The 15,368-nt window shown below is 43.6% G+C and overlaps 1 protein-coding gene across 3 annotated transcripts in view; it reads right to left on the bottom strand.

Moving 5' to 3' along the window:
• tanc2b (tetratricopeptide repeat, ankyrin repeat and coiled-coil containing 2b) overlaps nt 1-13,529 on the bottom strand; it is a 236,905-nt gene extending 223,376 nt beyond the window's left edge. For 2 of the 3 annotated variants that reach the window (XM_061907641.1, XM_061907643.1), the window contains exon 1: nt 13,179-13,529. The gene's annotated coding sequence lies outside the window, so the exon portion shown is untranslated. The remainder of the gene's footprint in view (nt 1-13,178) is intronic. The other variant, XM_061907644.1, reaches the window with a different exon arrangement.
• Between the last annotated feature and the right edge of the window lie 1,839 nt (nt 13,530-15,368).

Raw genomic sequence — 15,368 nt, 5'->3', positions numbered from 1 at the left:
GTAGTAGTAGTAGTAGTAGTAGTAGTAGTAGTAGCAGTAGTATCAGCAAACTTGCCAACCTTGAGACCTCCGAATTTGGGAGATGGGGGGGGCGGGGTTGAGGTGGGGGGGGGGGGGGGGGGGTTGCAGCGTCCCGGAGGAGATAGTGCTGCAGGGGGATCCGAGACCACTTAGTTAGTTACAATTGTTGTAGTTATATTGTAAAACTAACAAACGCTGCTTGGAGTGAGGAATGAAGACGAGTAGACCCGCTATGGATGGCTAGAGGCTGGTTGAACGCCCAGTCTAAACAGAAGGGCAAAGCAGCCAGCAGTGGGCAAACTCCTCCAAAAGATAGCACAAACAATAACACAATTTTTTTTGGTGAATTAGTGAATTATATTTAAATAGCACTTTTCTCTAGTGACTCAAAGCGCTTCACATTGTGAAACCCAATATCTAATTTACATTTTTAAAGCAGTGTGGGTGACACTGGGAGCAGGTGGGTGAAGTGTCTTGCCCAAGGACACAACGGCAGTGACTAGGATGGCAGAAGCGGGGCTCGAACCTGGAACCCTCAAGTTGCTGGCATGACCGAGCTATACCGCCCCACCTCCGTTTTTTAATGAAAACTATTTGCTTTGTGACCGAAGAAAAATCCATAAATTAGCCGCGCCGTTGTCTAAGCCGCATGGTTCAAAGCGCAGGACAAAAGTATCTGGAAATGAAAGCAAATGTAGCACAAAGTGTGGGTGATATCGCCACCTCCTGGCCTGGGGTGCACACAACAAAAGGCTCGTTATGTTTTTTTTTTGGTGTGAAACCTTTCCCTCCATATTTGTAGAATTAGGGCGGACTATTTAACACCCGCTGCTTTACTGCCGGCTGCAAGAAGAGGAGGTCCATTGTTAAAAAGACGGAAGTTTAACCGACGTCCATAAAAGCGGCACGGCCATAAACTTAGTCTTTGTCTCGGTGGGGGGAAGGAAAAAAAAAAGCCTGGAGCGCTGATTGAATCAGAGTGGGAGCTGGAGTCTGATTAGAACACTCACTTGTTCACAGATGAATAGGAAAATACAGCAAAGTGTATTGGAAGTAGGCTTGTAGGCTACACCGCGACTGGTATAGTACCGCCATACCAATGAATCATATTCGGTACTATACCGCTTCTAAAAAGTACCAGTTCCCCACCCCTGCTTTTTTTTATTTTTACGGGCATGACGGCGTGTCGTCGCAACATTGCAGGTTTTAGGAGCAGAGGAGCATGTATGGCAGCGCACACACACCGAGTACTTACAAGCAGACACAGTGTGGAGACAGAAAAGGGAGAATGGACGCATTTTGGTGAAAAAAGTCAAGATAAAGGTGAAGTTATGACACTGAAACACTTTCAGGAAGAGCTGCTTTAAGACATGGCTAAATCACTCATCCTTGTCTCCATGGCGACAAACAAAGTATGTTTCTTAAAAGTATTATCATCACTGGAGGACGAGGAATAGCTAAACATGCTTCACTACACGCCATAGGAGGACACAATAGCTCACCGCGGTCACATTTTAAATAAACGCCATGGATGACATCCATTGTAATGATACGGAGTACACGAGTCGATACTACTATGATTACATCGATATTTTTCACCATCACAAAATCTTTTTTCCTTTTTTTAAAATTCATATTATATTGATAAAGTCAGGAAATACGTCCCTGGACAGATGAGGACTTTGAATATGACCAATGTGTGACCCTGTAACTACTTTGTATCGGATCCATACCTAAATGTGTGGTATCATCCACAACTTGTCACGTCTATGGGATCATGTTTTGTTTTTGTCATGTTTGGTTTTATTTTTTGGACAATCAGTTCCTGTTCCTGCACTTCCTTGTATGTTTTACTAACATAGAAACTCATTAGTTTTGTGGTGTCACCTGGTCAATGAGCAGTGTTGTGGTGTCACCTGGTCAATGAGCAGTGTTGTGGTGTCAACTGGTCAATGAGCAGTGTTGTGGTGTCACCTGGTCAATCAGCAGTGTTGTGGTGTCACCTGGTCAATCAGCAGTGTTGTGGTGTCACCTGGTCAATGAGCAGTGTTGTGGTGTCACCTGGTCAATGAGCAGTGTTGTGGTGTCACCTGCTCAATCAGCAGTGTTGTGGTGTCACCTGGTCAATGAGCAGTGTTGTGGTGTCACCTGGTCAATCAGCAGTGTTGTGGTGTCACCTGGTCAACGAGCAGTGTTGTGGTGTCACTTGGTCAACCAGCAGTGTTGTGGTGTCACCTGGTCAATGAGCAGTGTTGTGGTGTCACCTGGTCAATGAGCAGTGTTGTGGTGTCACCTGGTCAATGAGCAGTGTTGTGGTGCCATTTGGTCAATTAGCAGTGTTGTGGTGTCACCTGGTCAATGAGCAGTGTTGTGGTGTCACCTGATCAATCAGCAGTGTTGTGGTGTCACCTGGTCAATGAGCAGTGTTGTGGTGTCACCTGGTCAATCAGCAGTGTTGTGGTGTCACCTGGTCAATCAGCAGTGTTGTGGTGTCACCTGGTCAATGAGCAGTGTTGTGGTGTCACCTGGTCAATGAGCAGTGTTGTGGTGTCACCTGGTCAATCAGCAGTGTTGTGCTGTCACCTGGTCAATCAGCAGTGTTGTGGTGTCACCTGGTCAATGAGCAGTGTTGTGGTGTCACCTGGTCAATGAGCAGTGTTGTGGTGTCACCTGGTCAATGAGCAGTGTTGTGGTGTCGCCTGGTCAATGAGCAGTGTTGTGGTGTCGCGTGGTCACTGACCAGTGTTGTGGTGTCACCTGGTCAATCAGCAGTGTTGTGGTGTCACCCGGTCAATCAGCAGTGTTGTGTGTCACCTGGTCAATGAGCAGTGTTGTGGTGTCACCTGGTCAATGAGCAGTGTTGTGGTGTCACTTGGTCAATGAGCAGTGTTGTGGTGTCACTTGGTCAAAGAGCAGTGTTGTGATGTCACCTGGTCAAAGAGCAGTGTTGTGGTGTCACTTGGTCAATCAGCAGTGTGGTGGTGTCACCTGGTCAATCAGCAGTGTTGTGGTGTCACCTGGACAACGAGCAGCGTTGTGGTGTCACCTGGTCAATGAGCAGCGTTGTGGTGTCACCTGGTCAATGAGCAGTGTTGTGGTGTCACCTGGTCAATGAGCAGTGTTGTGGTGTCACCTGGTCAATGAGCAGTGTTGTGGTGTCACCTAGTCAATGAGCAGTGTTGTGGTGTCACCTGGTCAATGAGCAGTGTTGTGGTGTCACCTGGTCAAAGAGCAGTGTTGTGCTGTCACCTGGTCAATCAGCAGTGTGGTGGTGTCACCTGGTCAATGAGCAGTGTTGTGGTGTCACCTGGTCAATGAGCAGTGTTGTGGTGTCACCTGGTCAATGAGCAGTGTTGTGGTGTCACCTGGTCAATGAGCAGTGTTGTGGTGTCACCTGGTCAAAGAGCAGTGTTGTGGTGTCACCTGGTCAATCAGCAGTGTGGTGGTGTCACCTGATCAATCAGCAGTGTTGTGGTGTCACCTGGACAACGAGCAGCGTTGTGGTGTCACCTGGTCAATGAGCAGCGTTGTGGTGTCACCTGGTCAATGAGCAGTGTTGTGGTGTCACCTGGTCAATGAGCAGTGTTGTGGTGTCACCTGGTCAATGAGCAGTGTTGTGGTGTCACCTGGTCAATGAGCAGTGTTGTGGTGTCACCTGGTCAATGAGCAGTGTTGTGGTGTCACCTGGTCAATGAGTAGTGTTGTGGTGTCACCTGGTCAATGAGCAGTGTTGTGGTGTCACCTGGTCAATGAGCAGTGTTGTGGTGTCACTTGGTCAATGAGTAGTGTTGTGGTGTCACCTGGTCAATGAGCAATGTTGTGGTGTCACCTGGTCAATGAGCAGTGTTGTGGTGTCACCTGGTCAATGAGCAGTGTTGTGGTGTCACCTGGTCAATGAGCAGTGTTGTGGTGTCACCTGGTCAATGAGCAGTGTTGTGGTGTCACCTGGACAACGAGCAGCGTTGTGGTGTCACCTGGTCAACGAGCAGTGTTGTGGTGTCACCTGGTCAATGAGCAGTGTTGTGGTGTCACCTGGTCAATCAGCAGTGTTGTGGTGTCACCTGGTCAACGAGCAGTGTTGTGGTGTCAACTGGTCAATCAGCAGTGTTGTGGTGTCACTTGGTCAATGAGCAGTGTTGTGGTGTCACCTGGTCAATGAGCAGTGTTGTGGTGTCACCTGGTCAATGAGCAGTGTTGTGGTGTCACCTGGTCAATGAGCAGTGTTGTGGTGTCACCTGGTCAATGAGCAGTGTTGTGGTGTCACCTGATCAATCAGCAGTGTTGTGGTGTCACCTGGTCAATGAGCATTGTTGTGGTGTCACCTGGTCAATGAGCAGTGTTGTGGTGTCACCTGGTCAATCAGCAGTGTTGTGGTGTCACCTGGTCAATGAGCAGTGTTGTGGTGTCACCTGGTCAATGAGTAGTGTTGTGGTGTCACCTGGTCAATGAGCAGTGTTGTGGTGTCACCTGGTCAATGAGCAGTGTTGAGGTGTCACTTGGTCAATGAGTAGTGTTGTGGTGTCACCTGGTCAATGAGCAATGTTGTGGTGTCACCTGGTCAATGAGCAGTGTTGTGGTGTCACCTGGTCAATGAGCAGTGTTGTGGTGTCACCTGGTCAATGAGCAGTGTTGTGGTGTCACCTGGTCAATGAGCAGTGTTGTGGTGTCACCTGGACAACGAGCAGCGTTGTGGTGTCACCTGGTCAACGAGCAGTGTTGTGGTGTCACCTGGTCAATGAGCAGTGTTGTGGTGTCACCTGGTCAATCAGCAGTGTTGTGGTGTCACCTGGTCAACGAGCAGTGTTGTGGTGTCACCTGGTCAATCAGCAGTGTTGTGGTGTCACTTGGTCAATGAGCAGTGTTGTGGTGTCACCTGGTCAATGAGCAGTGTTGTGGTGTCACCTGGTCAATGAGCAGTGTTGTGGTGTCACCTGGTCAATGAGCAGTGTTGTGGTGTCACCTGATCAATCAGCAGTGTTGTGGTGTCACCTGGTCAATGAGCAGTGTTGTGGTGTCACCTGGTCAATGAGCAGTGTTGTGGTGTCACCTGGTCAATCAGCAGTGTTGTGGTGTCACCTGGTCAAAGAGCAGTGTTGTGGTGCCACTTGGTCAATTAGCAATGTTGTGGTGTCACCTGATCAATGAGCAATGTTGTGGTGTCACTTGGTCAATGAGCAATGTTGTGGTGTCACCTGGTCAATGAGCAGTGTTGTGGTGTCACCTGGTCAATGAGCAGTGTTGTGGTGTCACCTGGTCAATCAGCAGTGTTGTGGTGTCACCTGGTCAAAGAGCAGTGTTGTGGTGCCACTTGGTCAATTAGCAATGTTGTGGTGTCACCTGATCAATGAGCAATGTTCTGGTGTCACTTGGTCAATGAGCAATGTTGTGGTGTCACCTGGTCAATGAGCAGTGTTGTGGTGTCACCTGGTCAACGAGCAGTGTTGTGGTGTCACCTGGTCAATGAGCAGTGTTGTGGTGTCACCTGGACAACGAGCAGCGTTGTGGTGTCACCTGGTCAATGAGCAGTGTTGTGGTGTCACCTGGTCAATGAGCAGCGTTGTGGTGTCACCTGGTCAATGAGCAGTGTTGTGGTGTCACCTGGACAACGAGCAGCGTTGTGGTGTCACCTGGTCAATGAGCAGTGTTGTGGTGTCACCTGGTCAATGAGCAGTGTTGTGGTGTCACACAGAACACTTCAAAGAGCAAAGGCGCGTCTAAAAAAAACCTCTCTTTCCTCCTTCCAAAGTCGCTGCTCTTGAGGCGGTTTTTCTGTTTCACGTCCATGTTGTCTGTTTCTCATCACCAGGTCTATTTTGAGATCACAGAGCTGCTTCCGCCCGCTTCAACGCCAGCAGAGGGAGAGAAGTTGTTTGCTAATAACTGTGTCAGATATTCAACACACCTTGGTGCTCTTTCAGGTGACTCAGCATGGACGTTATGTCAGCATGATCGTGACGTAGGGCCGGCTGATAAAAAACATCAGTTTATAGTCCGATATTTGGTATGATCAAAGGGGAAGGACACAGGAAGTGATCAGTGGGAGTGACAGCCAATCAGGTGACAGTATCAACTATCAAGTTTGCTTGAGTCTTTGCATGGCGTGAGAAGAGGAAGTCAACATGAAGAAATTGGCTGATAAAAGACAAAAGTCTTTTGTGGGGATTTTTTTACCAGGACTGTACCAATGTGGTCTGGAAATGATTCAAGGGGGGGGGACGCAGCTTACTACGAGGTTTGTTCTCCCAGGATGCAATCGGACTATTCCGGACAAGGCCTGCAGGTAGGAACGTATTTACCGTATTTCCTTGAATTGCCGCCGGGGCGCTAATTAATTTAAAACCTCTTCTCACCCCGGCGCTTACCAAAGGCATGCGGTAAATTTAGGCCTGCGCTTCTAAATTTGAGTGTGATGTAAGGATACCATCATGAAAAGCACACTTAATGAAAAAAAACGTTATTACGGTCTCACCTTTACGAATAAATGAAATCCATGCGCATCGATAACTTGTTTATAGAAGTCTTCCTTATCTTTCTTCAGTTTTAAAAGTCTCTCTGTCTCGATGGAGATCTTCCTTTATTACCTCCTGCTTCGATTGACAGTCCAGTTTAGAAAACGGCAACACTAAATTGGCCCTAGTGTGTGAATGTTGTCTGTCTTTCTGTGTTGGCCCTGCGATGAGGTGGCGACTTGTCCAGGGTGTACCCCGCCTTCCGCCCGATTGTAGCTGAGATAGGCGCCAGCGCCCCCCCCCCCCCACCCCCCCGCGACCCCAAAAGGGAATAAGCGGTAGGAAATGGATGGATGGATGGATGGAATCCTCCATGTTAAAAGTGCAAGTGAGTGGAAAAAATAAACGATCGCTACTCACTCTTGCTGCTTGTTGTCACTTCTTCTGCAGCCGAGTAGTCGCAAGAAGGATCACTAGCGCCCTCTACCACCAGGAGGCAGGAGTCATTTAATGACTCATATTTGACACACGCAGCTACGGTATATTAATAAAACATAGCTGCTTACTGTTCTTTTTAGCATATTCAATAGCTTGGACCTTAAATCCTACTGAATAGCTCTTAATCTTCTTCCCTTTATGCGATTTCAAATGATTGAAATCAGCCTCCTCCATTTTGAAAATGATGACAGGTGACGTGACGAGTTTGACCCGGTGGAAATTCATAGCTTATGCTAATTATTTGGCGAAACCAGTTGGACCCGGTGGAAATTCTAGACATGCGCTACTAATAATAATATTTTGCAAATCGAGTTGAACTTGGCGTTAATCCTGAGCCGGCGGTAATGCTAAGCATCGCTAATTATTTTTCGAAACGGGTTTGACCCGGCAGGCGCATACTATATACCCGGCGGCAATTCAAGGAAATACGGTAATTATTCAACTAACACTCAACGAAGTACAAAACAAAGAACAACCCGAAGGCGAGCCTATCGCACGCGGAAGCTAAGGACATGAAACATGAAACTATGGACATGAAAACCTCTCTAAACTGTGGCATGAAACAAATAGCATTAACGATAGAATCGGTCATGAAAAGGAGCAACATGAACTCTGGTATCGCATGAAACAAGGACGACTGACTGGCAAAGACAGGCTTAAATGATGGTCTCTTGATTAGAGCAGGTGCGTGTCACGAACACCAGAAGCAGGTGAAACTAAGAAGTCGCCATGGTAACTAAAACAAACAAACAAGGGTGCACAGAAACAGGAACTAATGGAGTGTAAAACTAACAGAACGTAACAAAAACATGATCCGGACCATGATCATGATCATGACAGAAGACCGCTGATACCACACCAACTTAACGGCGCTCACCCTTTAGAGCACAGCTGCAACGTCCTGCCACTAAACCTGCAGAAAATAGTTCTTCTCAGGTTTCTATGTTTACATTTTCACACTATTTTATTACACTTTATGAAGCATTTCTTACATATTCCTTCATTTTAGGATGTAGTTGTTAAGTGTTCCATGTGATTTAGTTGACATTGTTTGAGTGTTTTCCATGTTTGTGTTGACATTTCCTTTCTGCCTTGATAGCTGAGGGATTACAGTCAGAGAAAGTTACATTTGAAAAAAGCATTGAAGCCAAAAGCAGTGAAGTTGTCACCTTGTGGAAATGCTAAATAAAAAGAGACTAAAACAAATCATTTTCAACTTATATTCAATTGAATAGACTACAAAGACAAGATATTTACTGTTCATACTGACAAACTTTGCTACTTTTTTTTGCAAATATTAGCTCATTTGAATGTAATGCTTGCAACATGTTTCAAAAAAAGCTGGCACAAGTAGCAAAAAAGAGTGAGAAAGTTGAGGAATTCTCATCCAAGACTTATTTGGAACATCCCACAGGTGTGCAGGCTAATTGGGAACAGGTGGGTGCCATGATTGGCTATAAAAGCAGCTTCCATGAAATGCTCACTCATTCACAAACAAGGACAGGGCGAGGGTCACCACTTTGTCAACAAATGCCTGAGCAAATTGTTGAAGAACAACATTTCTCAACAAGGAATTTAGGGATTTCACCATCTATGCTCCATCAAAAGGTTGAGAGAATGTGGAGATATCACTGCACATAAGCCAAGATGTTACACACCTTGGATCCCTCAGGCATTAAGAAGCCACATCAGTGTGTAAAGGATATCACCACATGGGCTCAGGAACACTTCAGAAAACCACTGTCAGTAACTACAGTTGGTCGCTACATCTGTAAGTGCAAGTTAAAACTCTACTATGCCAAGCCACAGCCATTTATCAACAACACCCGGACTGATGAAAGTGGAAAAGTGTTCTGTGGTCCGACGAGTCCGCATTTAAAATTGTTTTTGGAAACTGTGGACATCGGGGAGGAAAAGAACCATCCGGACTGTTCTAGGCAGCATGTGTGATGGTATGGGGGTGTATTAGTGATTGTTGTAGGGTGAAAGTGTTCTAGGCAGCATGTGTGATGGTATGGGGGTGTATTAGTGATTGTTGTAGGGTGAAAGTGTTCTAGGCAGCATGTGTGATGGTATGGGGGTGTATTGTGATTGTTGTAGGGTGAAAGTGTTCTAGGCAGCATGTGTGATGGTATGGGGGTGTATTAGTGATTGTTGTAGGGTGAAAGTGTTCTAGGCAGCATGTGTGATGGTATGGGGGTGTATTAGTGATTGTTGTAGGGTGAAAGTGTTCTAGGCAGCATGTGTGATGGTATGGGGGTGTATTGTGATTGTTGTAGGGTGAAAGTGTTCTAGGCAGCATGTGTGATGGTATGGCGGTGTATTAGTGATTGTTGTAGGGTGAAAGTGTTCTAGGCAGCATGTGTGATGGTATGGGGGTGTATTAGTGATTGTTGTAGGGTGAAAGTGTGCTAGGCAGCATGTGTGATGGTATGGGGGTGTATTAGTGATTGTTGTAGGGTGAAAGTGTTCTAGGCAGCATGTGTGATGGTATGGGGGTGTATTAGTGATTGTTGTAGGGTGAAAGTGTCCTAGGCAGCATGTGTGATGGTATGGGGGTGTATTAGTGATTGTTGTAGGGTGAAAGTGTTCTAGGCAGCATGTGTGATGGTATGGGGGTGTATTAGTGATTGTTGTAGGGTGAAAGTGTTCTAGGCAGCATGTGTGATGGTATGGGGGTGTATTAGTGATTGTTGTAGGGTGAAAGTGTTCTAGGCAGCATGTGTGATGGTATGGGGGTGCATTAGTGCCCAAGGCATGGCTAACTTACACATCTGTGAAGGCACCATTAATGCTGAAAGGTACATACAGCTTTTGGAGCAACATTCATAGACGCCCCGGCTTATTTCAGCAAGACAATGCCATCATTCATAGTAAAAGAGTGCAGGTACTAGACTGGCCTGCCTGTAGTCCAGACATTGAAAATGTGTGAAGGCTAAACTATGAGGCAGGAGACTGTTGAACAACTTAAGCTGTACATCAAGCAAGAATGGGAAAGAATTCCACTTCAAAAATGTGTCTCCTCAGTTCCCAAACCTGCACTGAGTGTTGTTCAAAGGAAAGGCCATGTAACACACTGGTAAAAATGAATTTTTTGCAATGTGTTGCTGCCATTACATTCTAACTTGATGATTACGTGCAAAGTTTGTCAGTGTGAAGATGAAATATCTTGTCTTTGAAGTCTATTCACTGGAATATAAATTGAAAAGGATTTGTTGTAGTCTCTTTTTATTTAGCATTTACATAAGGTGACAACTTCACTGCTTTTTGGGCTTTGTATATTTTTTCTCCTGGTTGTTAATAATGATGGATATGAAACACTTATATCGTGATAAGAGTTTTCAGCCCTAAGTCCCTATAGTCCCTCTATGACTGGACTGTAAGTACCCAGCCTACAAGTCAGACCACACCCACAAACAAACATGGACTGTAGTTGTTTAGTTGTTTAGGGGCGGGCTCCCACCACCACTGACCTTGCCAGCGTACGCCCCGAGGGGGGGCATTATGGGTGTGTGAGCGTGGGGCGGGTGGGGGGGGGCGTGTCCAAAGGCGATACGGTACAGTGGAGGTTAGTGTTGGCTCGGATGCTGGAAAAGTGTGTCCTGTCTTCGCAGATAACAACTTCCAGGTCGGGCGGCCAATGGAAAAGCTCCGTGAACGTACACGAGAGGGAAAGTGTGTGTGTGTGTGTGTGTGTGTGTGTGTGTGTGTGTGTGTGTGTTTGTGTGTTTAAAGGGAAAAGCAACACATGTAGTGATCAGAGGACCCTTTGAGGCCCGACTGTGTGCAGCTGACAGCATCATCATCATCATCATCATCATCATCATCCTCACCAGCAGACCTACTTTCTCTGATGGCTGCTTTAAAAATACATTCTTGCACACGCCACAGATTTGCTCCATTTTTGGTTTTTGTTTGTTGTTTTACAAATGAAACCTACACCACAGACTCTTGAAGCCATCATAATAATCCCCTCAATTCATCCCAAAAATGGATGAAGTGGCTGGAATATAAAGATAATAAAACATACATCCATAAACCTGGATGCATATGTAAAAGTGCAATTTATTTATATCTGCACCTTATTGCTCTTTTATCCTGCACTATCATCAGCTAATGCGACACAATTTTGTTCTAATCTGTACTGCAAAGTTCACATTTGAATCGGAATTGTATTCTCTTCTTCTTTGAAAAATAAAATTTACCGAAATGTATATATGTCATGTAGTAACATTCATAATAACATGTAATATATACATAATGTAAGTATATATGTCATGTAGTAACATTCATAATAACATGTAATATATACATAATGTAAGTATATATGTCATGTAGTAACATTCATAATAACATGTAATATATACATGATGTAAGTATATATGTAGTATCTAGTAACATTCATAATAACATGTAATATATACATGATGTAAGTATATATGTAGTATCTAGTAACATTCATAATAACATGTAATATATACATGATGTAAGTATATATGTCATATATTTTATATAATTTATTATTTATGTTTATATATTCCCGTTTATAAGAATTAATTATAATCGTCACTAAAGGTAAAAAAAAAAAAATGTTTGGGTCTTTCTCACCATCTACATTAAATATGACAATATAGCAACCACCTGTGCATTAAATATGATAAATATACCATCCACCTGTACATTAAATATGATAATATAGCAACCACCTGTACATTAAATTTGATAAATATACCATCCACCTGTACATTAAATATGATGAATAGACCGTCCACCTGTACATCATATATGATAAATATAAAACCACCTATGCATGAAGTATGATACATATACCATCCTCCTGTACATTAAATATGATCCATATAGACTTTACCTGTATATTAAATATGATACGTATAAAGTGCAACTGTACATGAAATATGATAAATATACCATCCACCTGTACATGAAATATGATAAATATACAGTCCACCTGTGCATGAAATATGATAAATATAGAGTCCACCTGTACATTAAATGTGATATAGTACATGAAATATGATCCATATAGTCTACCTGTACATTAAATATAAATATACAGTCCACCTGTACATGAAATATGATAAATATACAGTCCACCTGTGCATGAAATATGATAAATATAGAGTCCACCTGTCCATTAAATATGATAAATATAAAGTGCAACTGTACATGAAATATGATAAATATAGAGTCCACCTGAACATTAAATGTGATAAATATAAAGTGCAACTGTACATGAAATATGATAAATATACAGTCCACCTGTACATGAAATATGATAAATATACAGTCCACCTGTGCATTAAATACGATAAATATAGAGTCCACCTGTCCATTAAATATGATAAATATAAAGTGCAACTGTACATGAAATATGATAAACATACAGTCTACCTGTACATTAAATATGATAAATATACAGTCGACCTGTACATTAAATGTGATATAGTACATGAAATATGATCCATATAGTCTACCTGTACATTAAATATAAATATACAGTCCACCTGTACATGAAATATGATAAATATACAGTCCACCTGTGCACTAAATATGATAAATATAGAGTCAGCCTGTCCATTAAATATGATAAATATAAAGTGCAACTGTACATGAAATATGATAAATATAGAGTCCACCTGTACATTAAATGTGATATAGTACATGAAATATGATACATATAGTCTACCTGTACATTAAATATAAATATACAGTCCACCCGTGCATTAAATATCATAAATATAGAATCCACCTGGCCATTAAATATGATAAAGTGCAACTGTACATGACATATGATAAATATACAGTCTACCTGTACATAAAATATGATAAATATAGAATCCACCTGTACATTCAATGTGATACATAGAGTCCACCTGTACAGTAAATATGATACATGTATTACAAGGTGTGATTCAGCAGACACAGGTGTCACATTAAAACCACAAAGATTGCCGATGAGAGAATTCATTATAATGATGATGATTATTATTAGTATGATATTATGGAGAAGACATGTTGCAGACTACGTGAAAATGTGCTGGTCATGATGTCTCGAAGGAGCGACCTGGGGGACCGGAAGTGGTCCCATTGAGTCGCACACATTCCAGCAATAAAACAACACCGTCTAAGTAGAATAAAACCTGCATGGCTGCAGGATTAAATAAATAAGTAAATAAAAATGCTTCTTACCTGCAGCTTCCTACACTCGGACCTTTATTCCCCAGCCAGACTCGGGCATCACATCCGCACGTCCGGAAGTAAAGCGCCACCCCGCGGCTCTGCGGGCGGTCCGGACCAGAGACTCTGCAGATGGCCGCACCGGACCGAGAGGCTGCATGCGGCGGCCACAAGAAGACGCTCCCCGCGGCTGCTGGTCCTAGCTGGAGAGGCGGGCCATGCGGGCTGTGATAGCAGCGGTGTGGGTCCAGCAGTGGGGCCAGCAGTGGGGGCCAGCAGTGCCACGCAGCGCCGCAACAACACGCTGCGGTGCGGACCTGCCTGGCTGCCTCCTCTCCACGTGTCAGCGGCACGCAGGCACCACCCTCCACTTCCGCTGGCCTCTTTCAAAACACAAGCACAGCCGGTGAGCGCCACATGCGCCGGTAGTTTCAAAATAAAAGCTTGGTCGATTAACCATTCGACTCCAAAAATACCGTCTATGTCCAGAACTAGTTATAAACAGGGGCGTCACTAGACCTAATACTGTACTGGGGCACAAATGATTCATGTGAGCGTGCAAAGCGCGCAAGCAAAAACATTTTTAGCACTTATTTATCATAAAAAATACATCAATGTTTATTTATATAGCCCCAAATCACAAATGTCTCAAAGGACTGCACAAATCATTACGACTACAACATCCTCGGAAGAACCCACAAAAGGGCAAGGAAAACTCACACCCAGTGGGCAGGGAGAATTCACATCCAGTGGGACGCCAGTGACAATGCTGACTATGAGAAACCTTGGAGAGGACCTCAGATGTGGGCAACCCCCCACCCCCTCTAGGGGACCGAAAGCAATGGATGTGGATCGGGTCTAACATGATACTGTGAAAGTTCAATCCATAGTGGCTCCAACACAGCCGCAAGAGTTCAGTTCAAACGGATCCAAGACAGCAGCGAGAGTCCCGTCCACAGGAGACCATCTCGAGCGGAGGCGGATCAGCAGCGTAGAGATGTCCCCAACCGATACAGGCGAGCGCTCCATCCTGGGTCTCGACTCTGGACAGCCAGTACTTCATCCATGGTCATCGGACCGGACCCCCTCCACAAGGGAGGGGGGGACATAGGAGAAAGAAAAGCGGCAGATCAACTGGTCTAAAAAGGAGGTCTATTTAAAGGCTAGAGTATACAGATGAGTTTTAAGGTGAGACTTAAATGCTTCATTGATTGATTGATTAAAAAATACATAAATAGTGCTTTACACTATGAAATCATATCAGATGATGTTGTATGGATCTTTGATCAACCACCTGAAATTAACTCATGCATTTGACCTACTTGTGCACTTTTTTACTCCAGACTTCTAAACTGCTACTGGTAAAAGTAAAAAGGAAGAGCAATGAATCTTTTTGAAATATATATTGCAGTAATCATCTGCACATTTAACATCTACAAAAGTAGAACAAAAAATAAAGCACTCCTACATCTCTGGGTTCTTTTATATTATTTAATTTCCATTTATGGCAATGTGGCTAATCCTATTTCAGATACACAAAACTATCAAATATACACAAAACAATAAAGCCACAGTAGTAGAATAAATGAACAACTGTTGTGTGTCTGTTCAGGGAATCATTTTCTGAGAAGTAAACTGTAACGTCTCCTTTTCATTTTTGCAAAGTGGTCAATCACTCTGGACAGACATGGAAATATTACAGTAACTGTTATACAGTTGACCAGTGGTTCCCAACGGCTGGCTCCTCACATAAAAGTGGATTGTGTGTCATTTTCAGTCACATGTGTGTCGAAAAAAAAAAAGTTTAGGGAGAAAAAAATCAAATTGTGGCAACAAAAGCAGATATTTTTAGCCATTTTTCTAGTGACTATTAGTGAGTATTTTAACAAAAGGCAAAGCGACTTACAAGTTGGAAAGTTTTAAAAGCAGCATATATGAATGCAGTATGAAGAAGAATGTTTGAATGTAGACACAGAATCATCATACTGCTGTCATTATATGCATCACGTGTCTAGCATTAAAAGATTACAGTTGGTACAAAATGCGGCTGCTAGACTTTTGACAAGAACAAGAAAGTTTGATCACATTACGCCTGTACTGTATATACCTTTATATACATATATACATACATATATACCTATACTGTATATACCTCTATATACATATATACATACATATATACCTATACTGTATATACCTTTA

Source organism: Nerophis ophidion, linkage group LG08 (assembly GCF_033978795.1).
Source record: "Nerophis ophidion isolate RoL-2023_Sa linkage group LG08, RoL_Noph_v1.0, whole genome shotgun sequence".
Classification (NCBI taxonomy): domain Eukaryota; kingdom Metazoa; phylum Chordata; class Actinopteri; order Syngnathiformes; family Syngnathidae; genus Nerophis; species Nerophis ophidion.
This window is presented reverse-complemented; position numbering and strand designations above follow the sequence as displayed.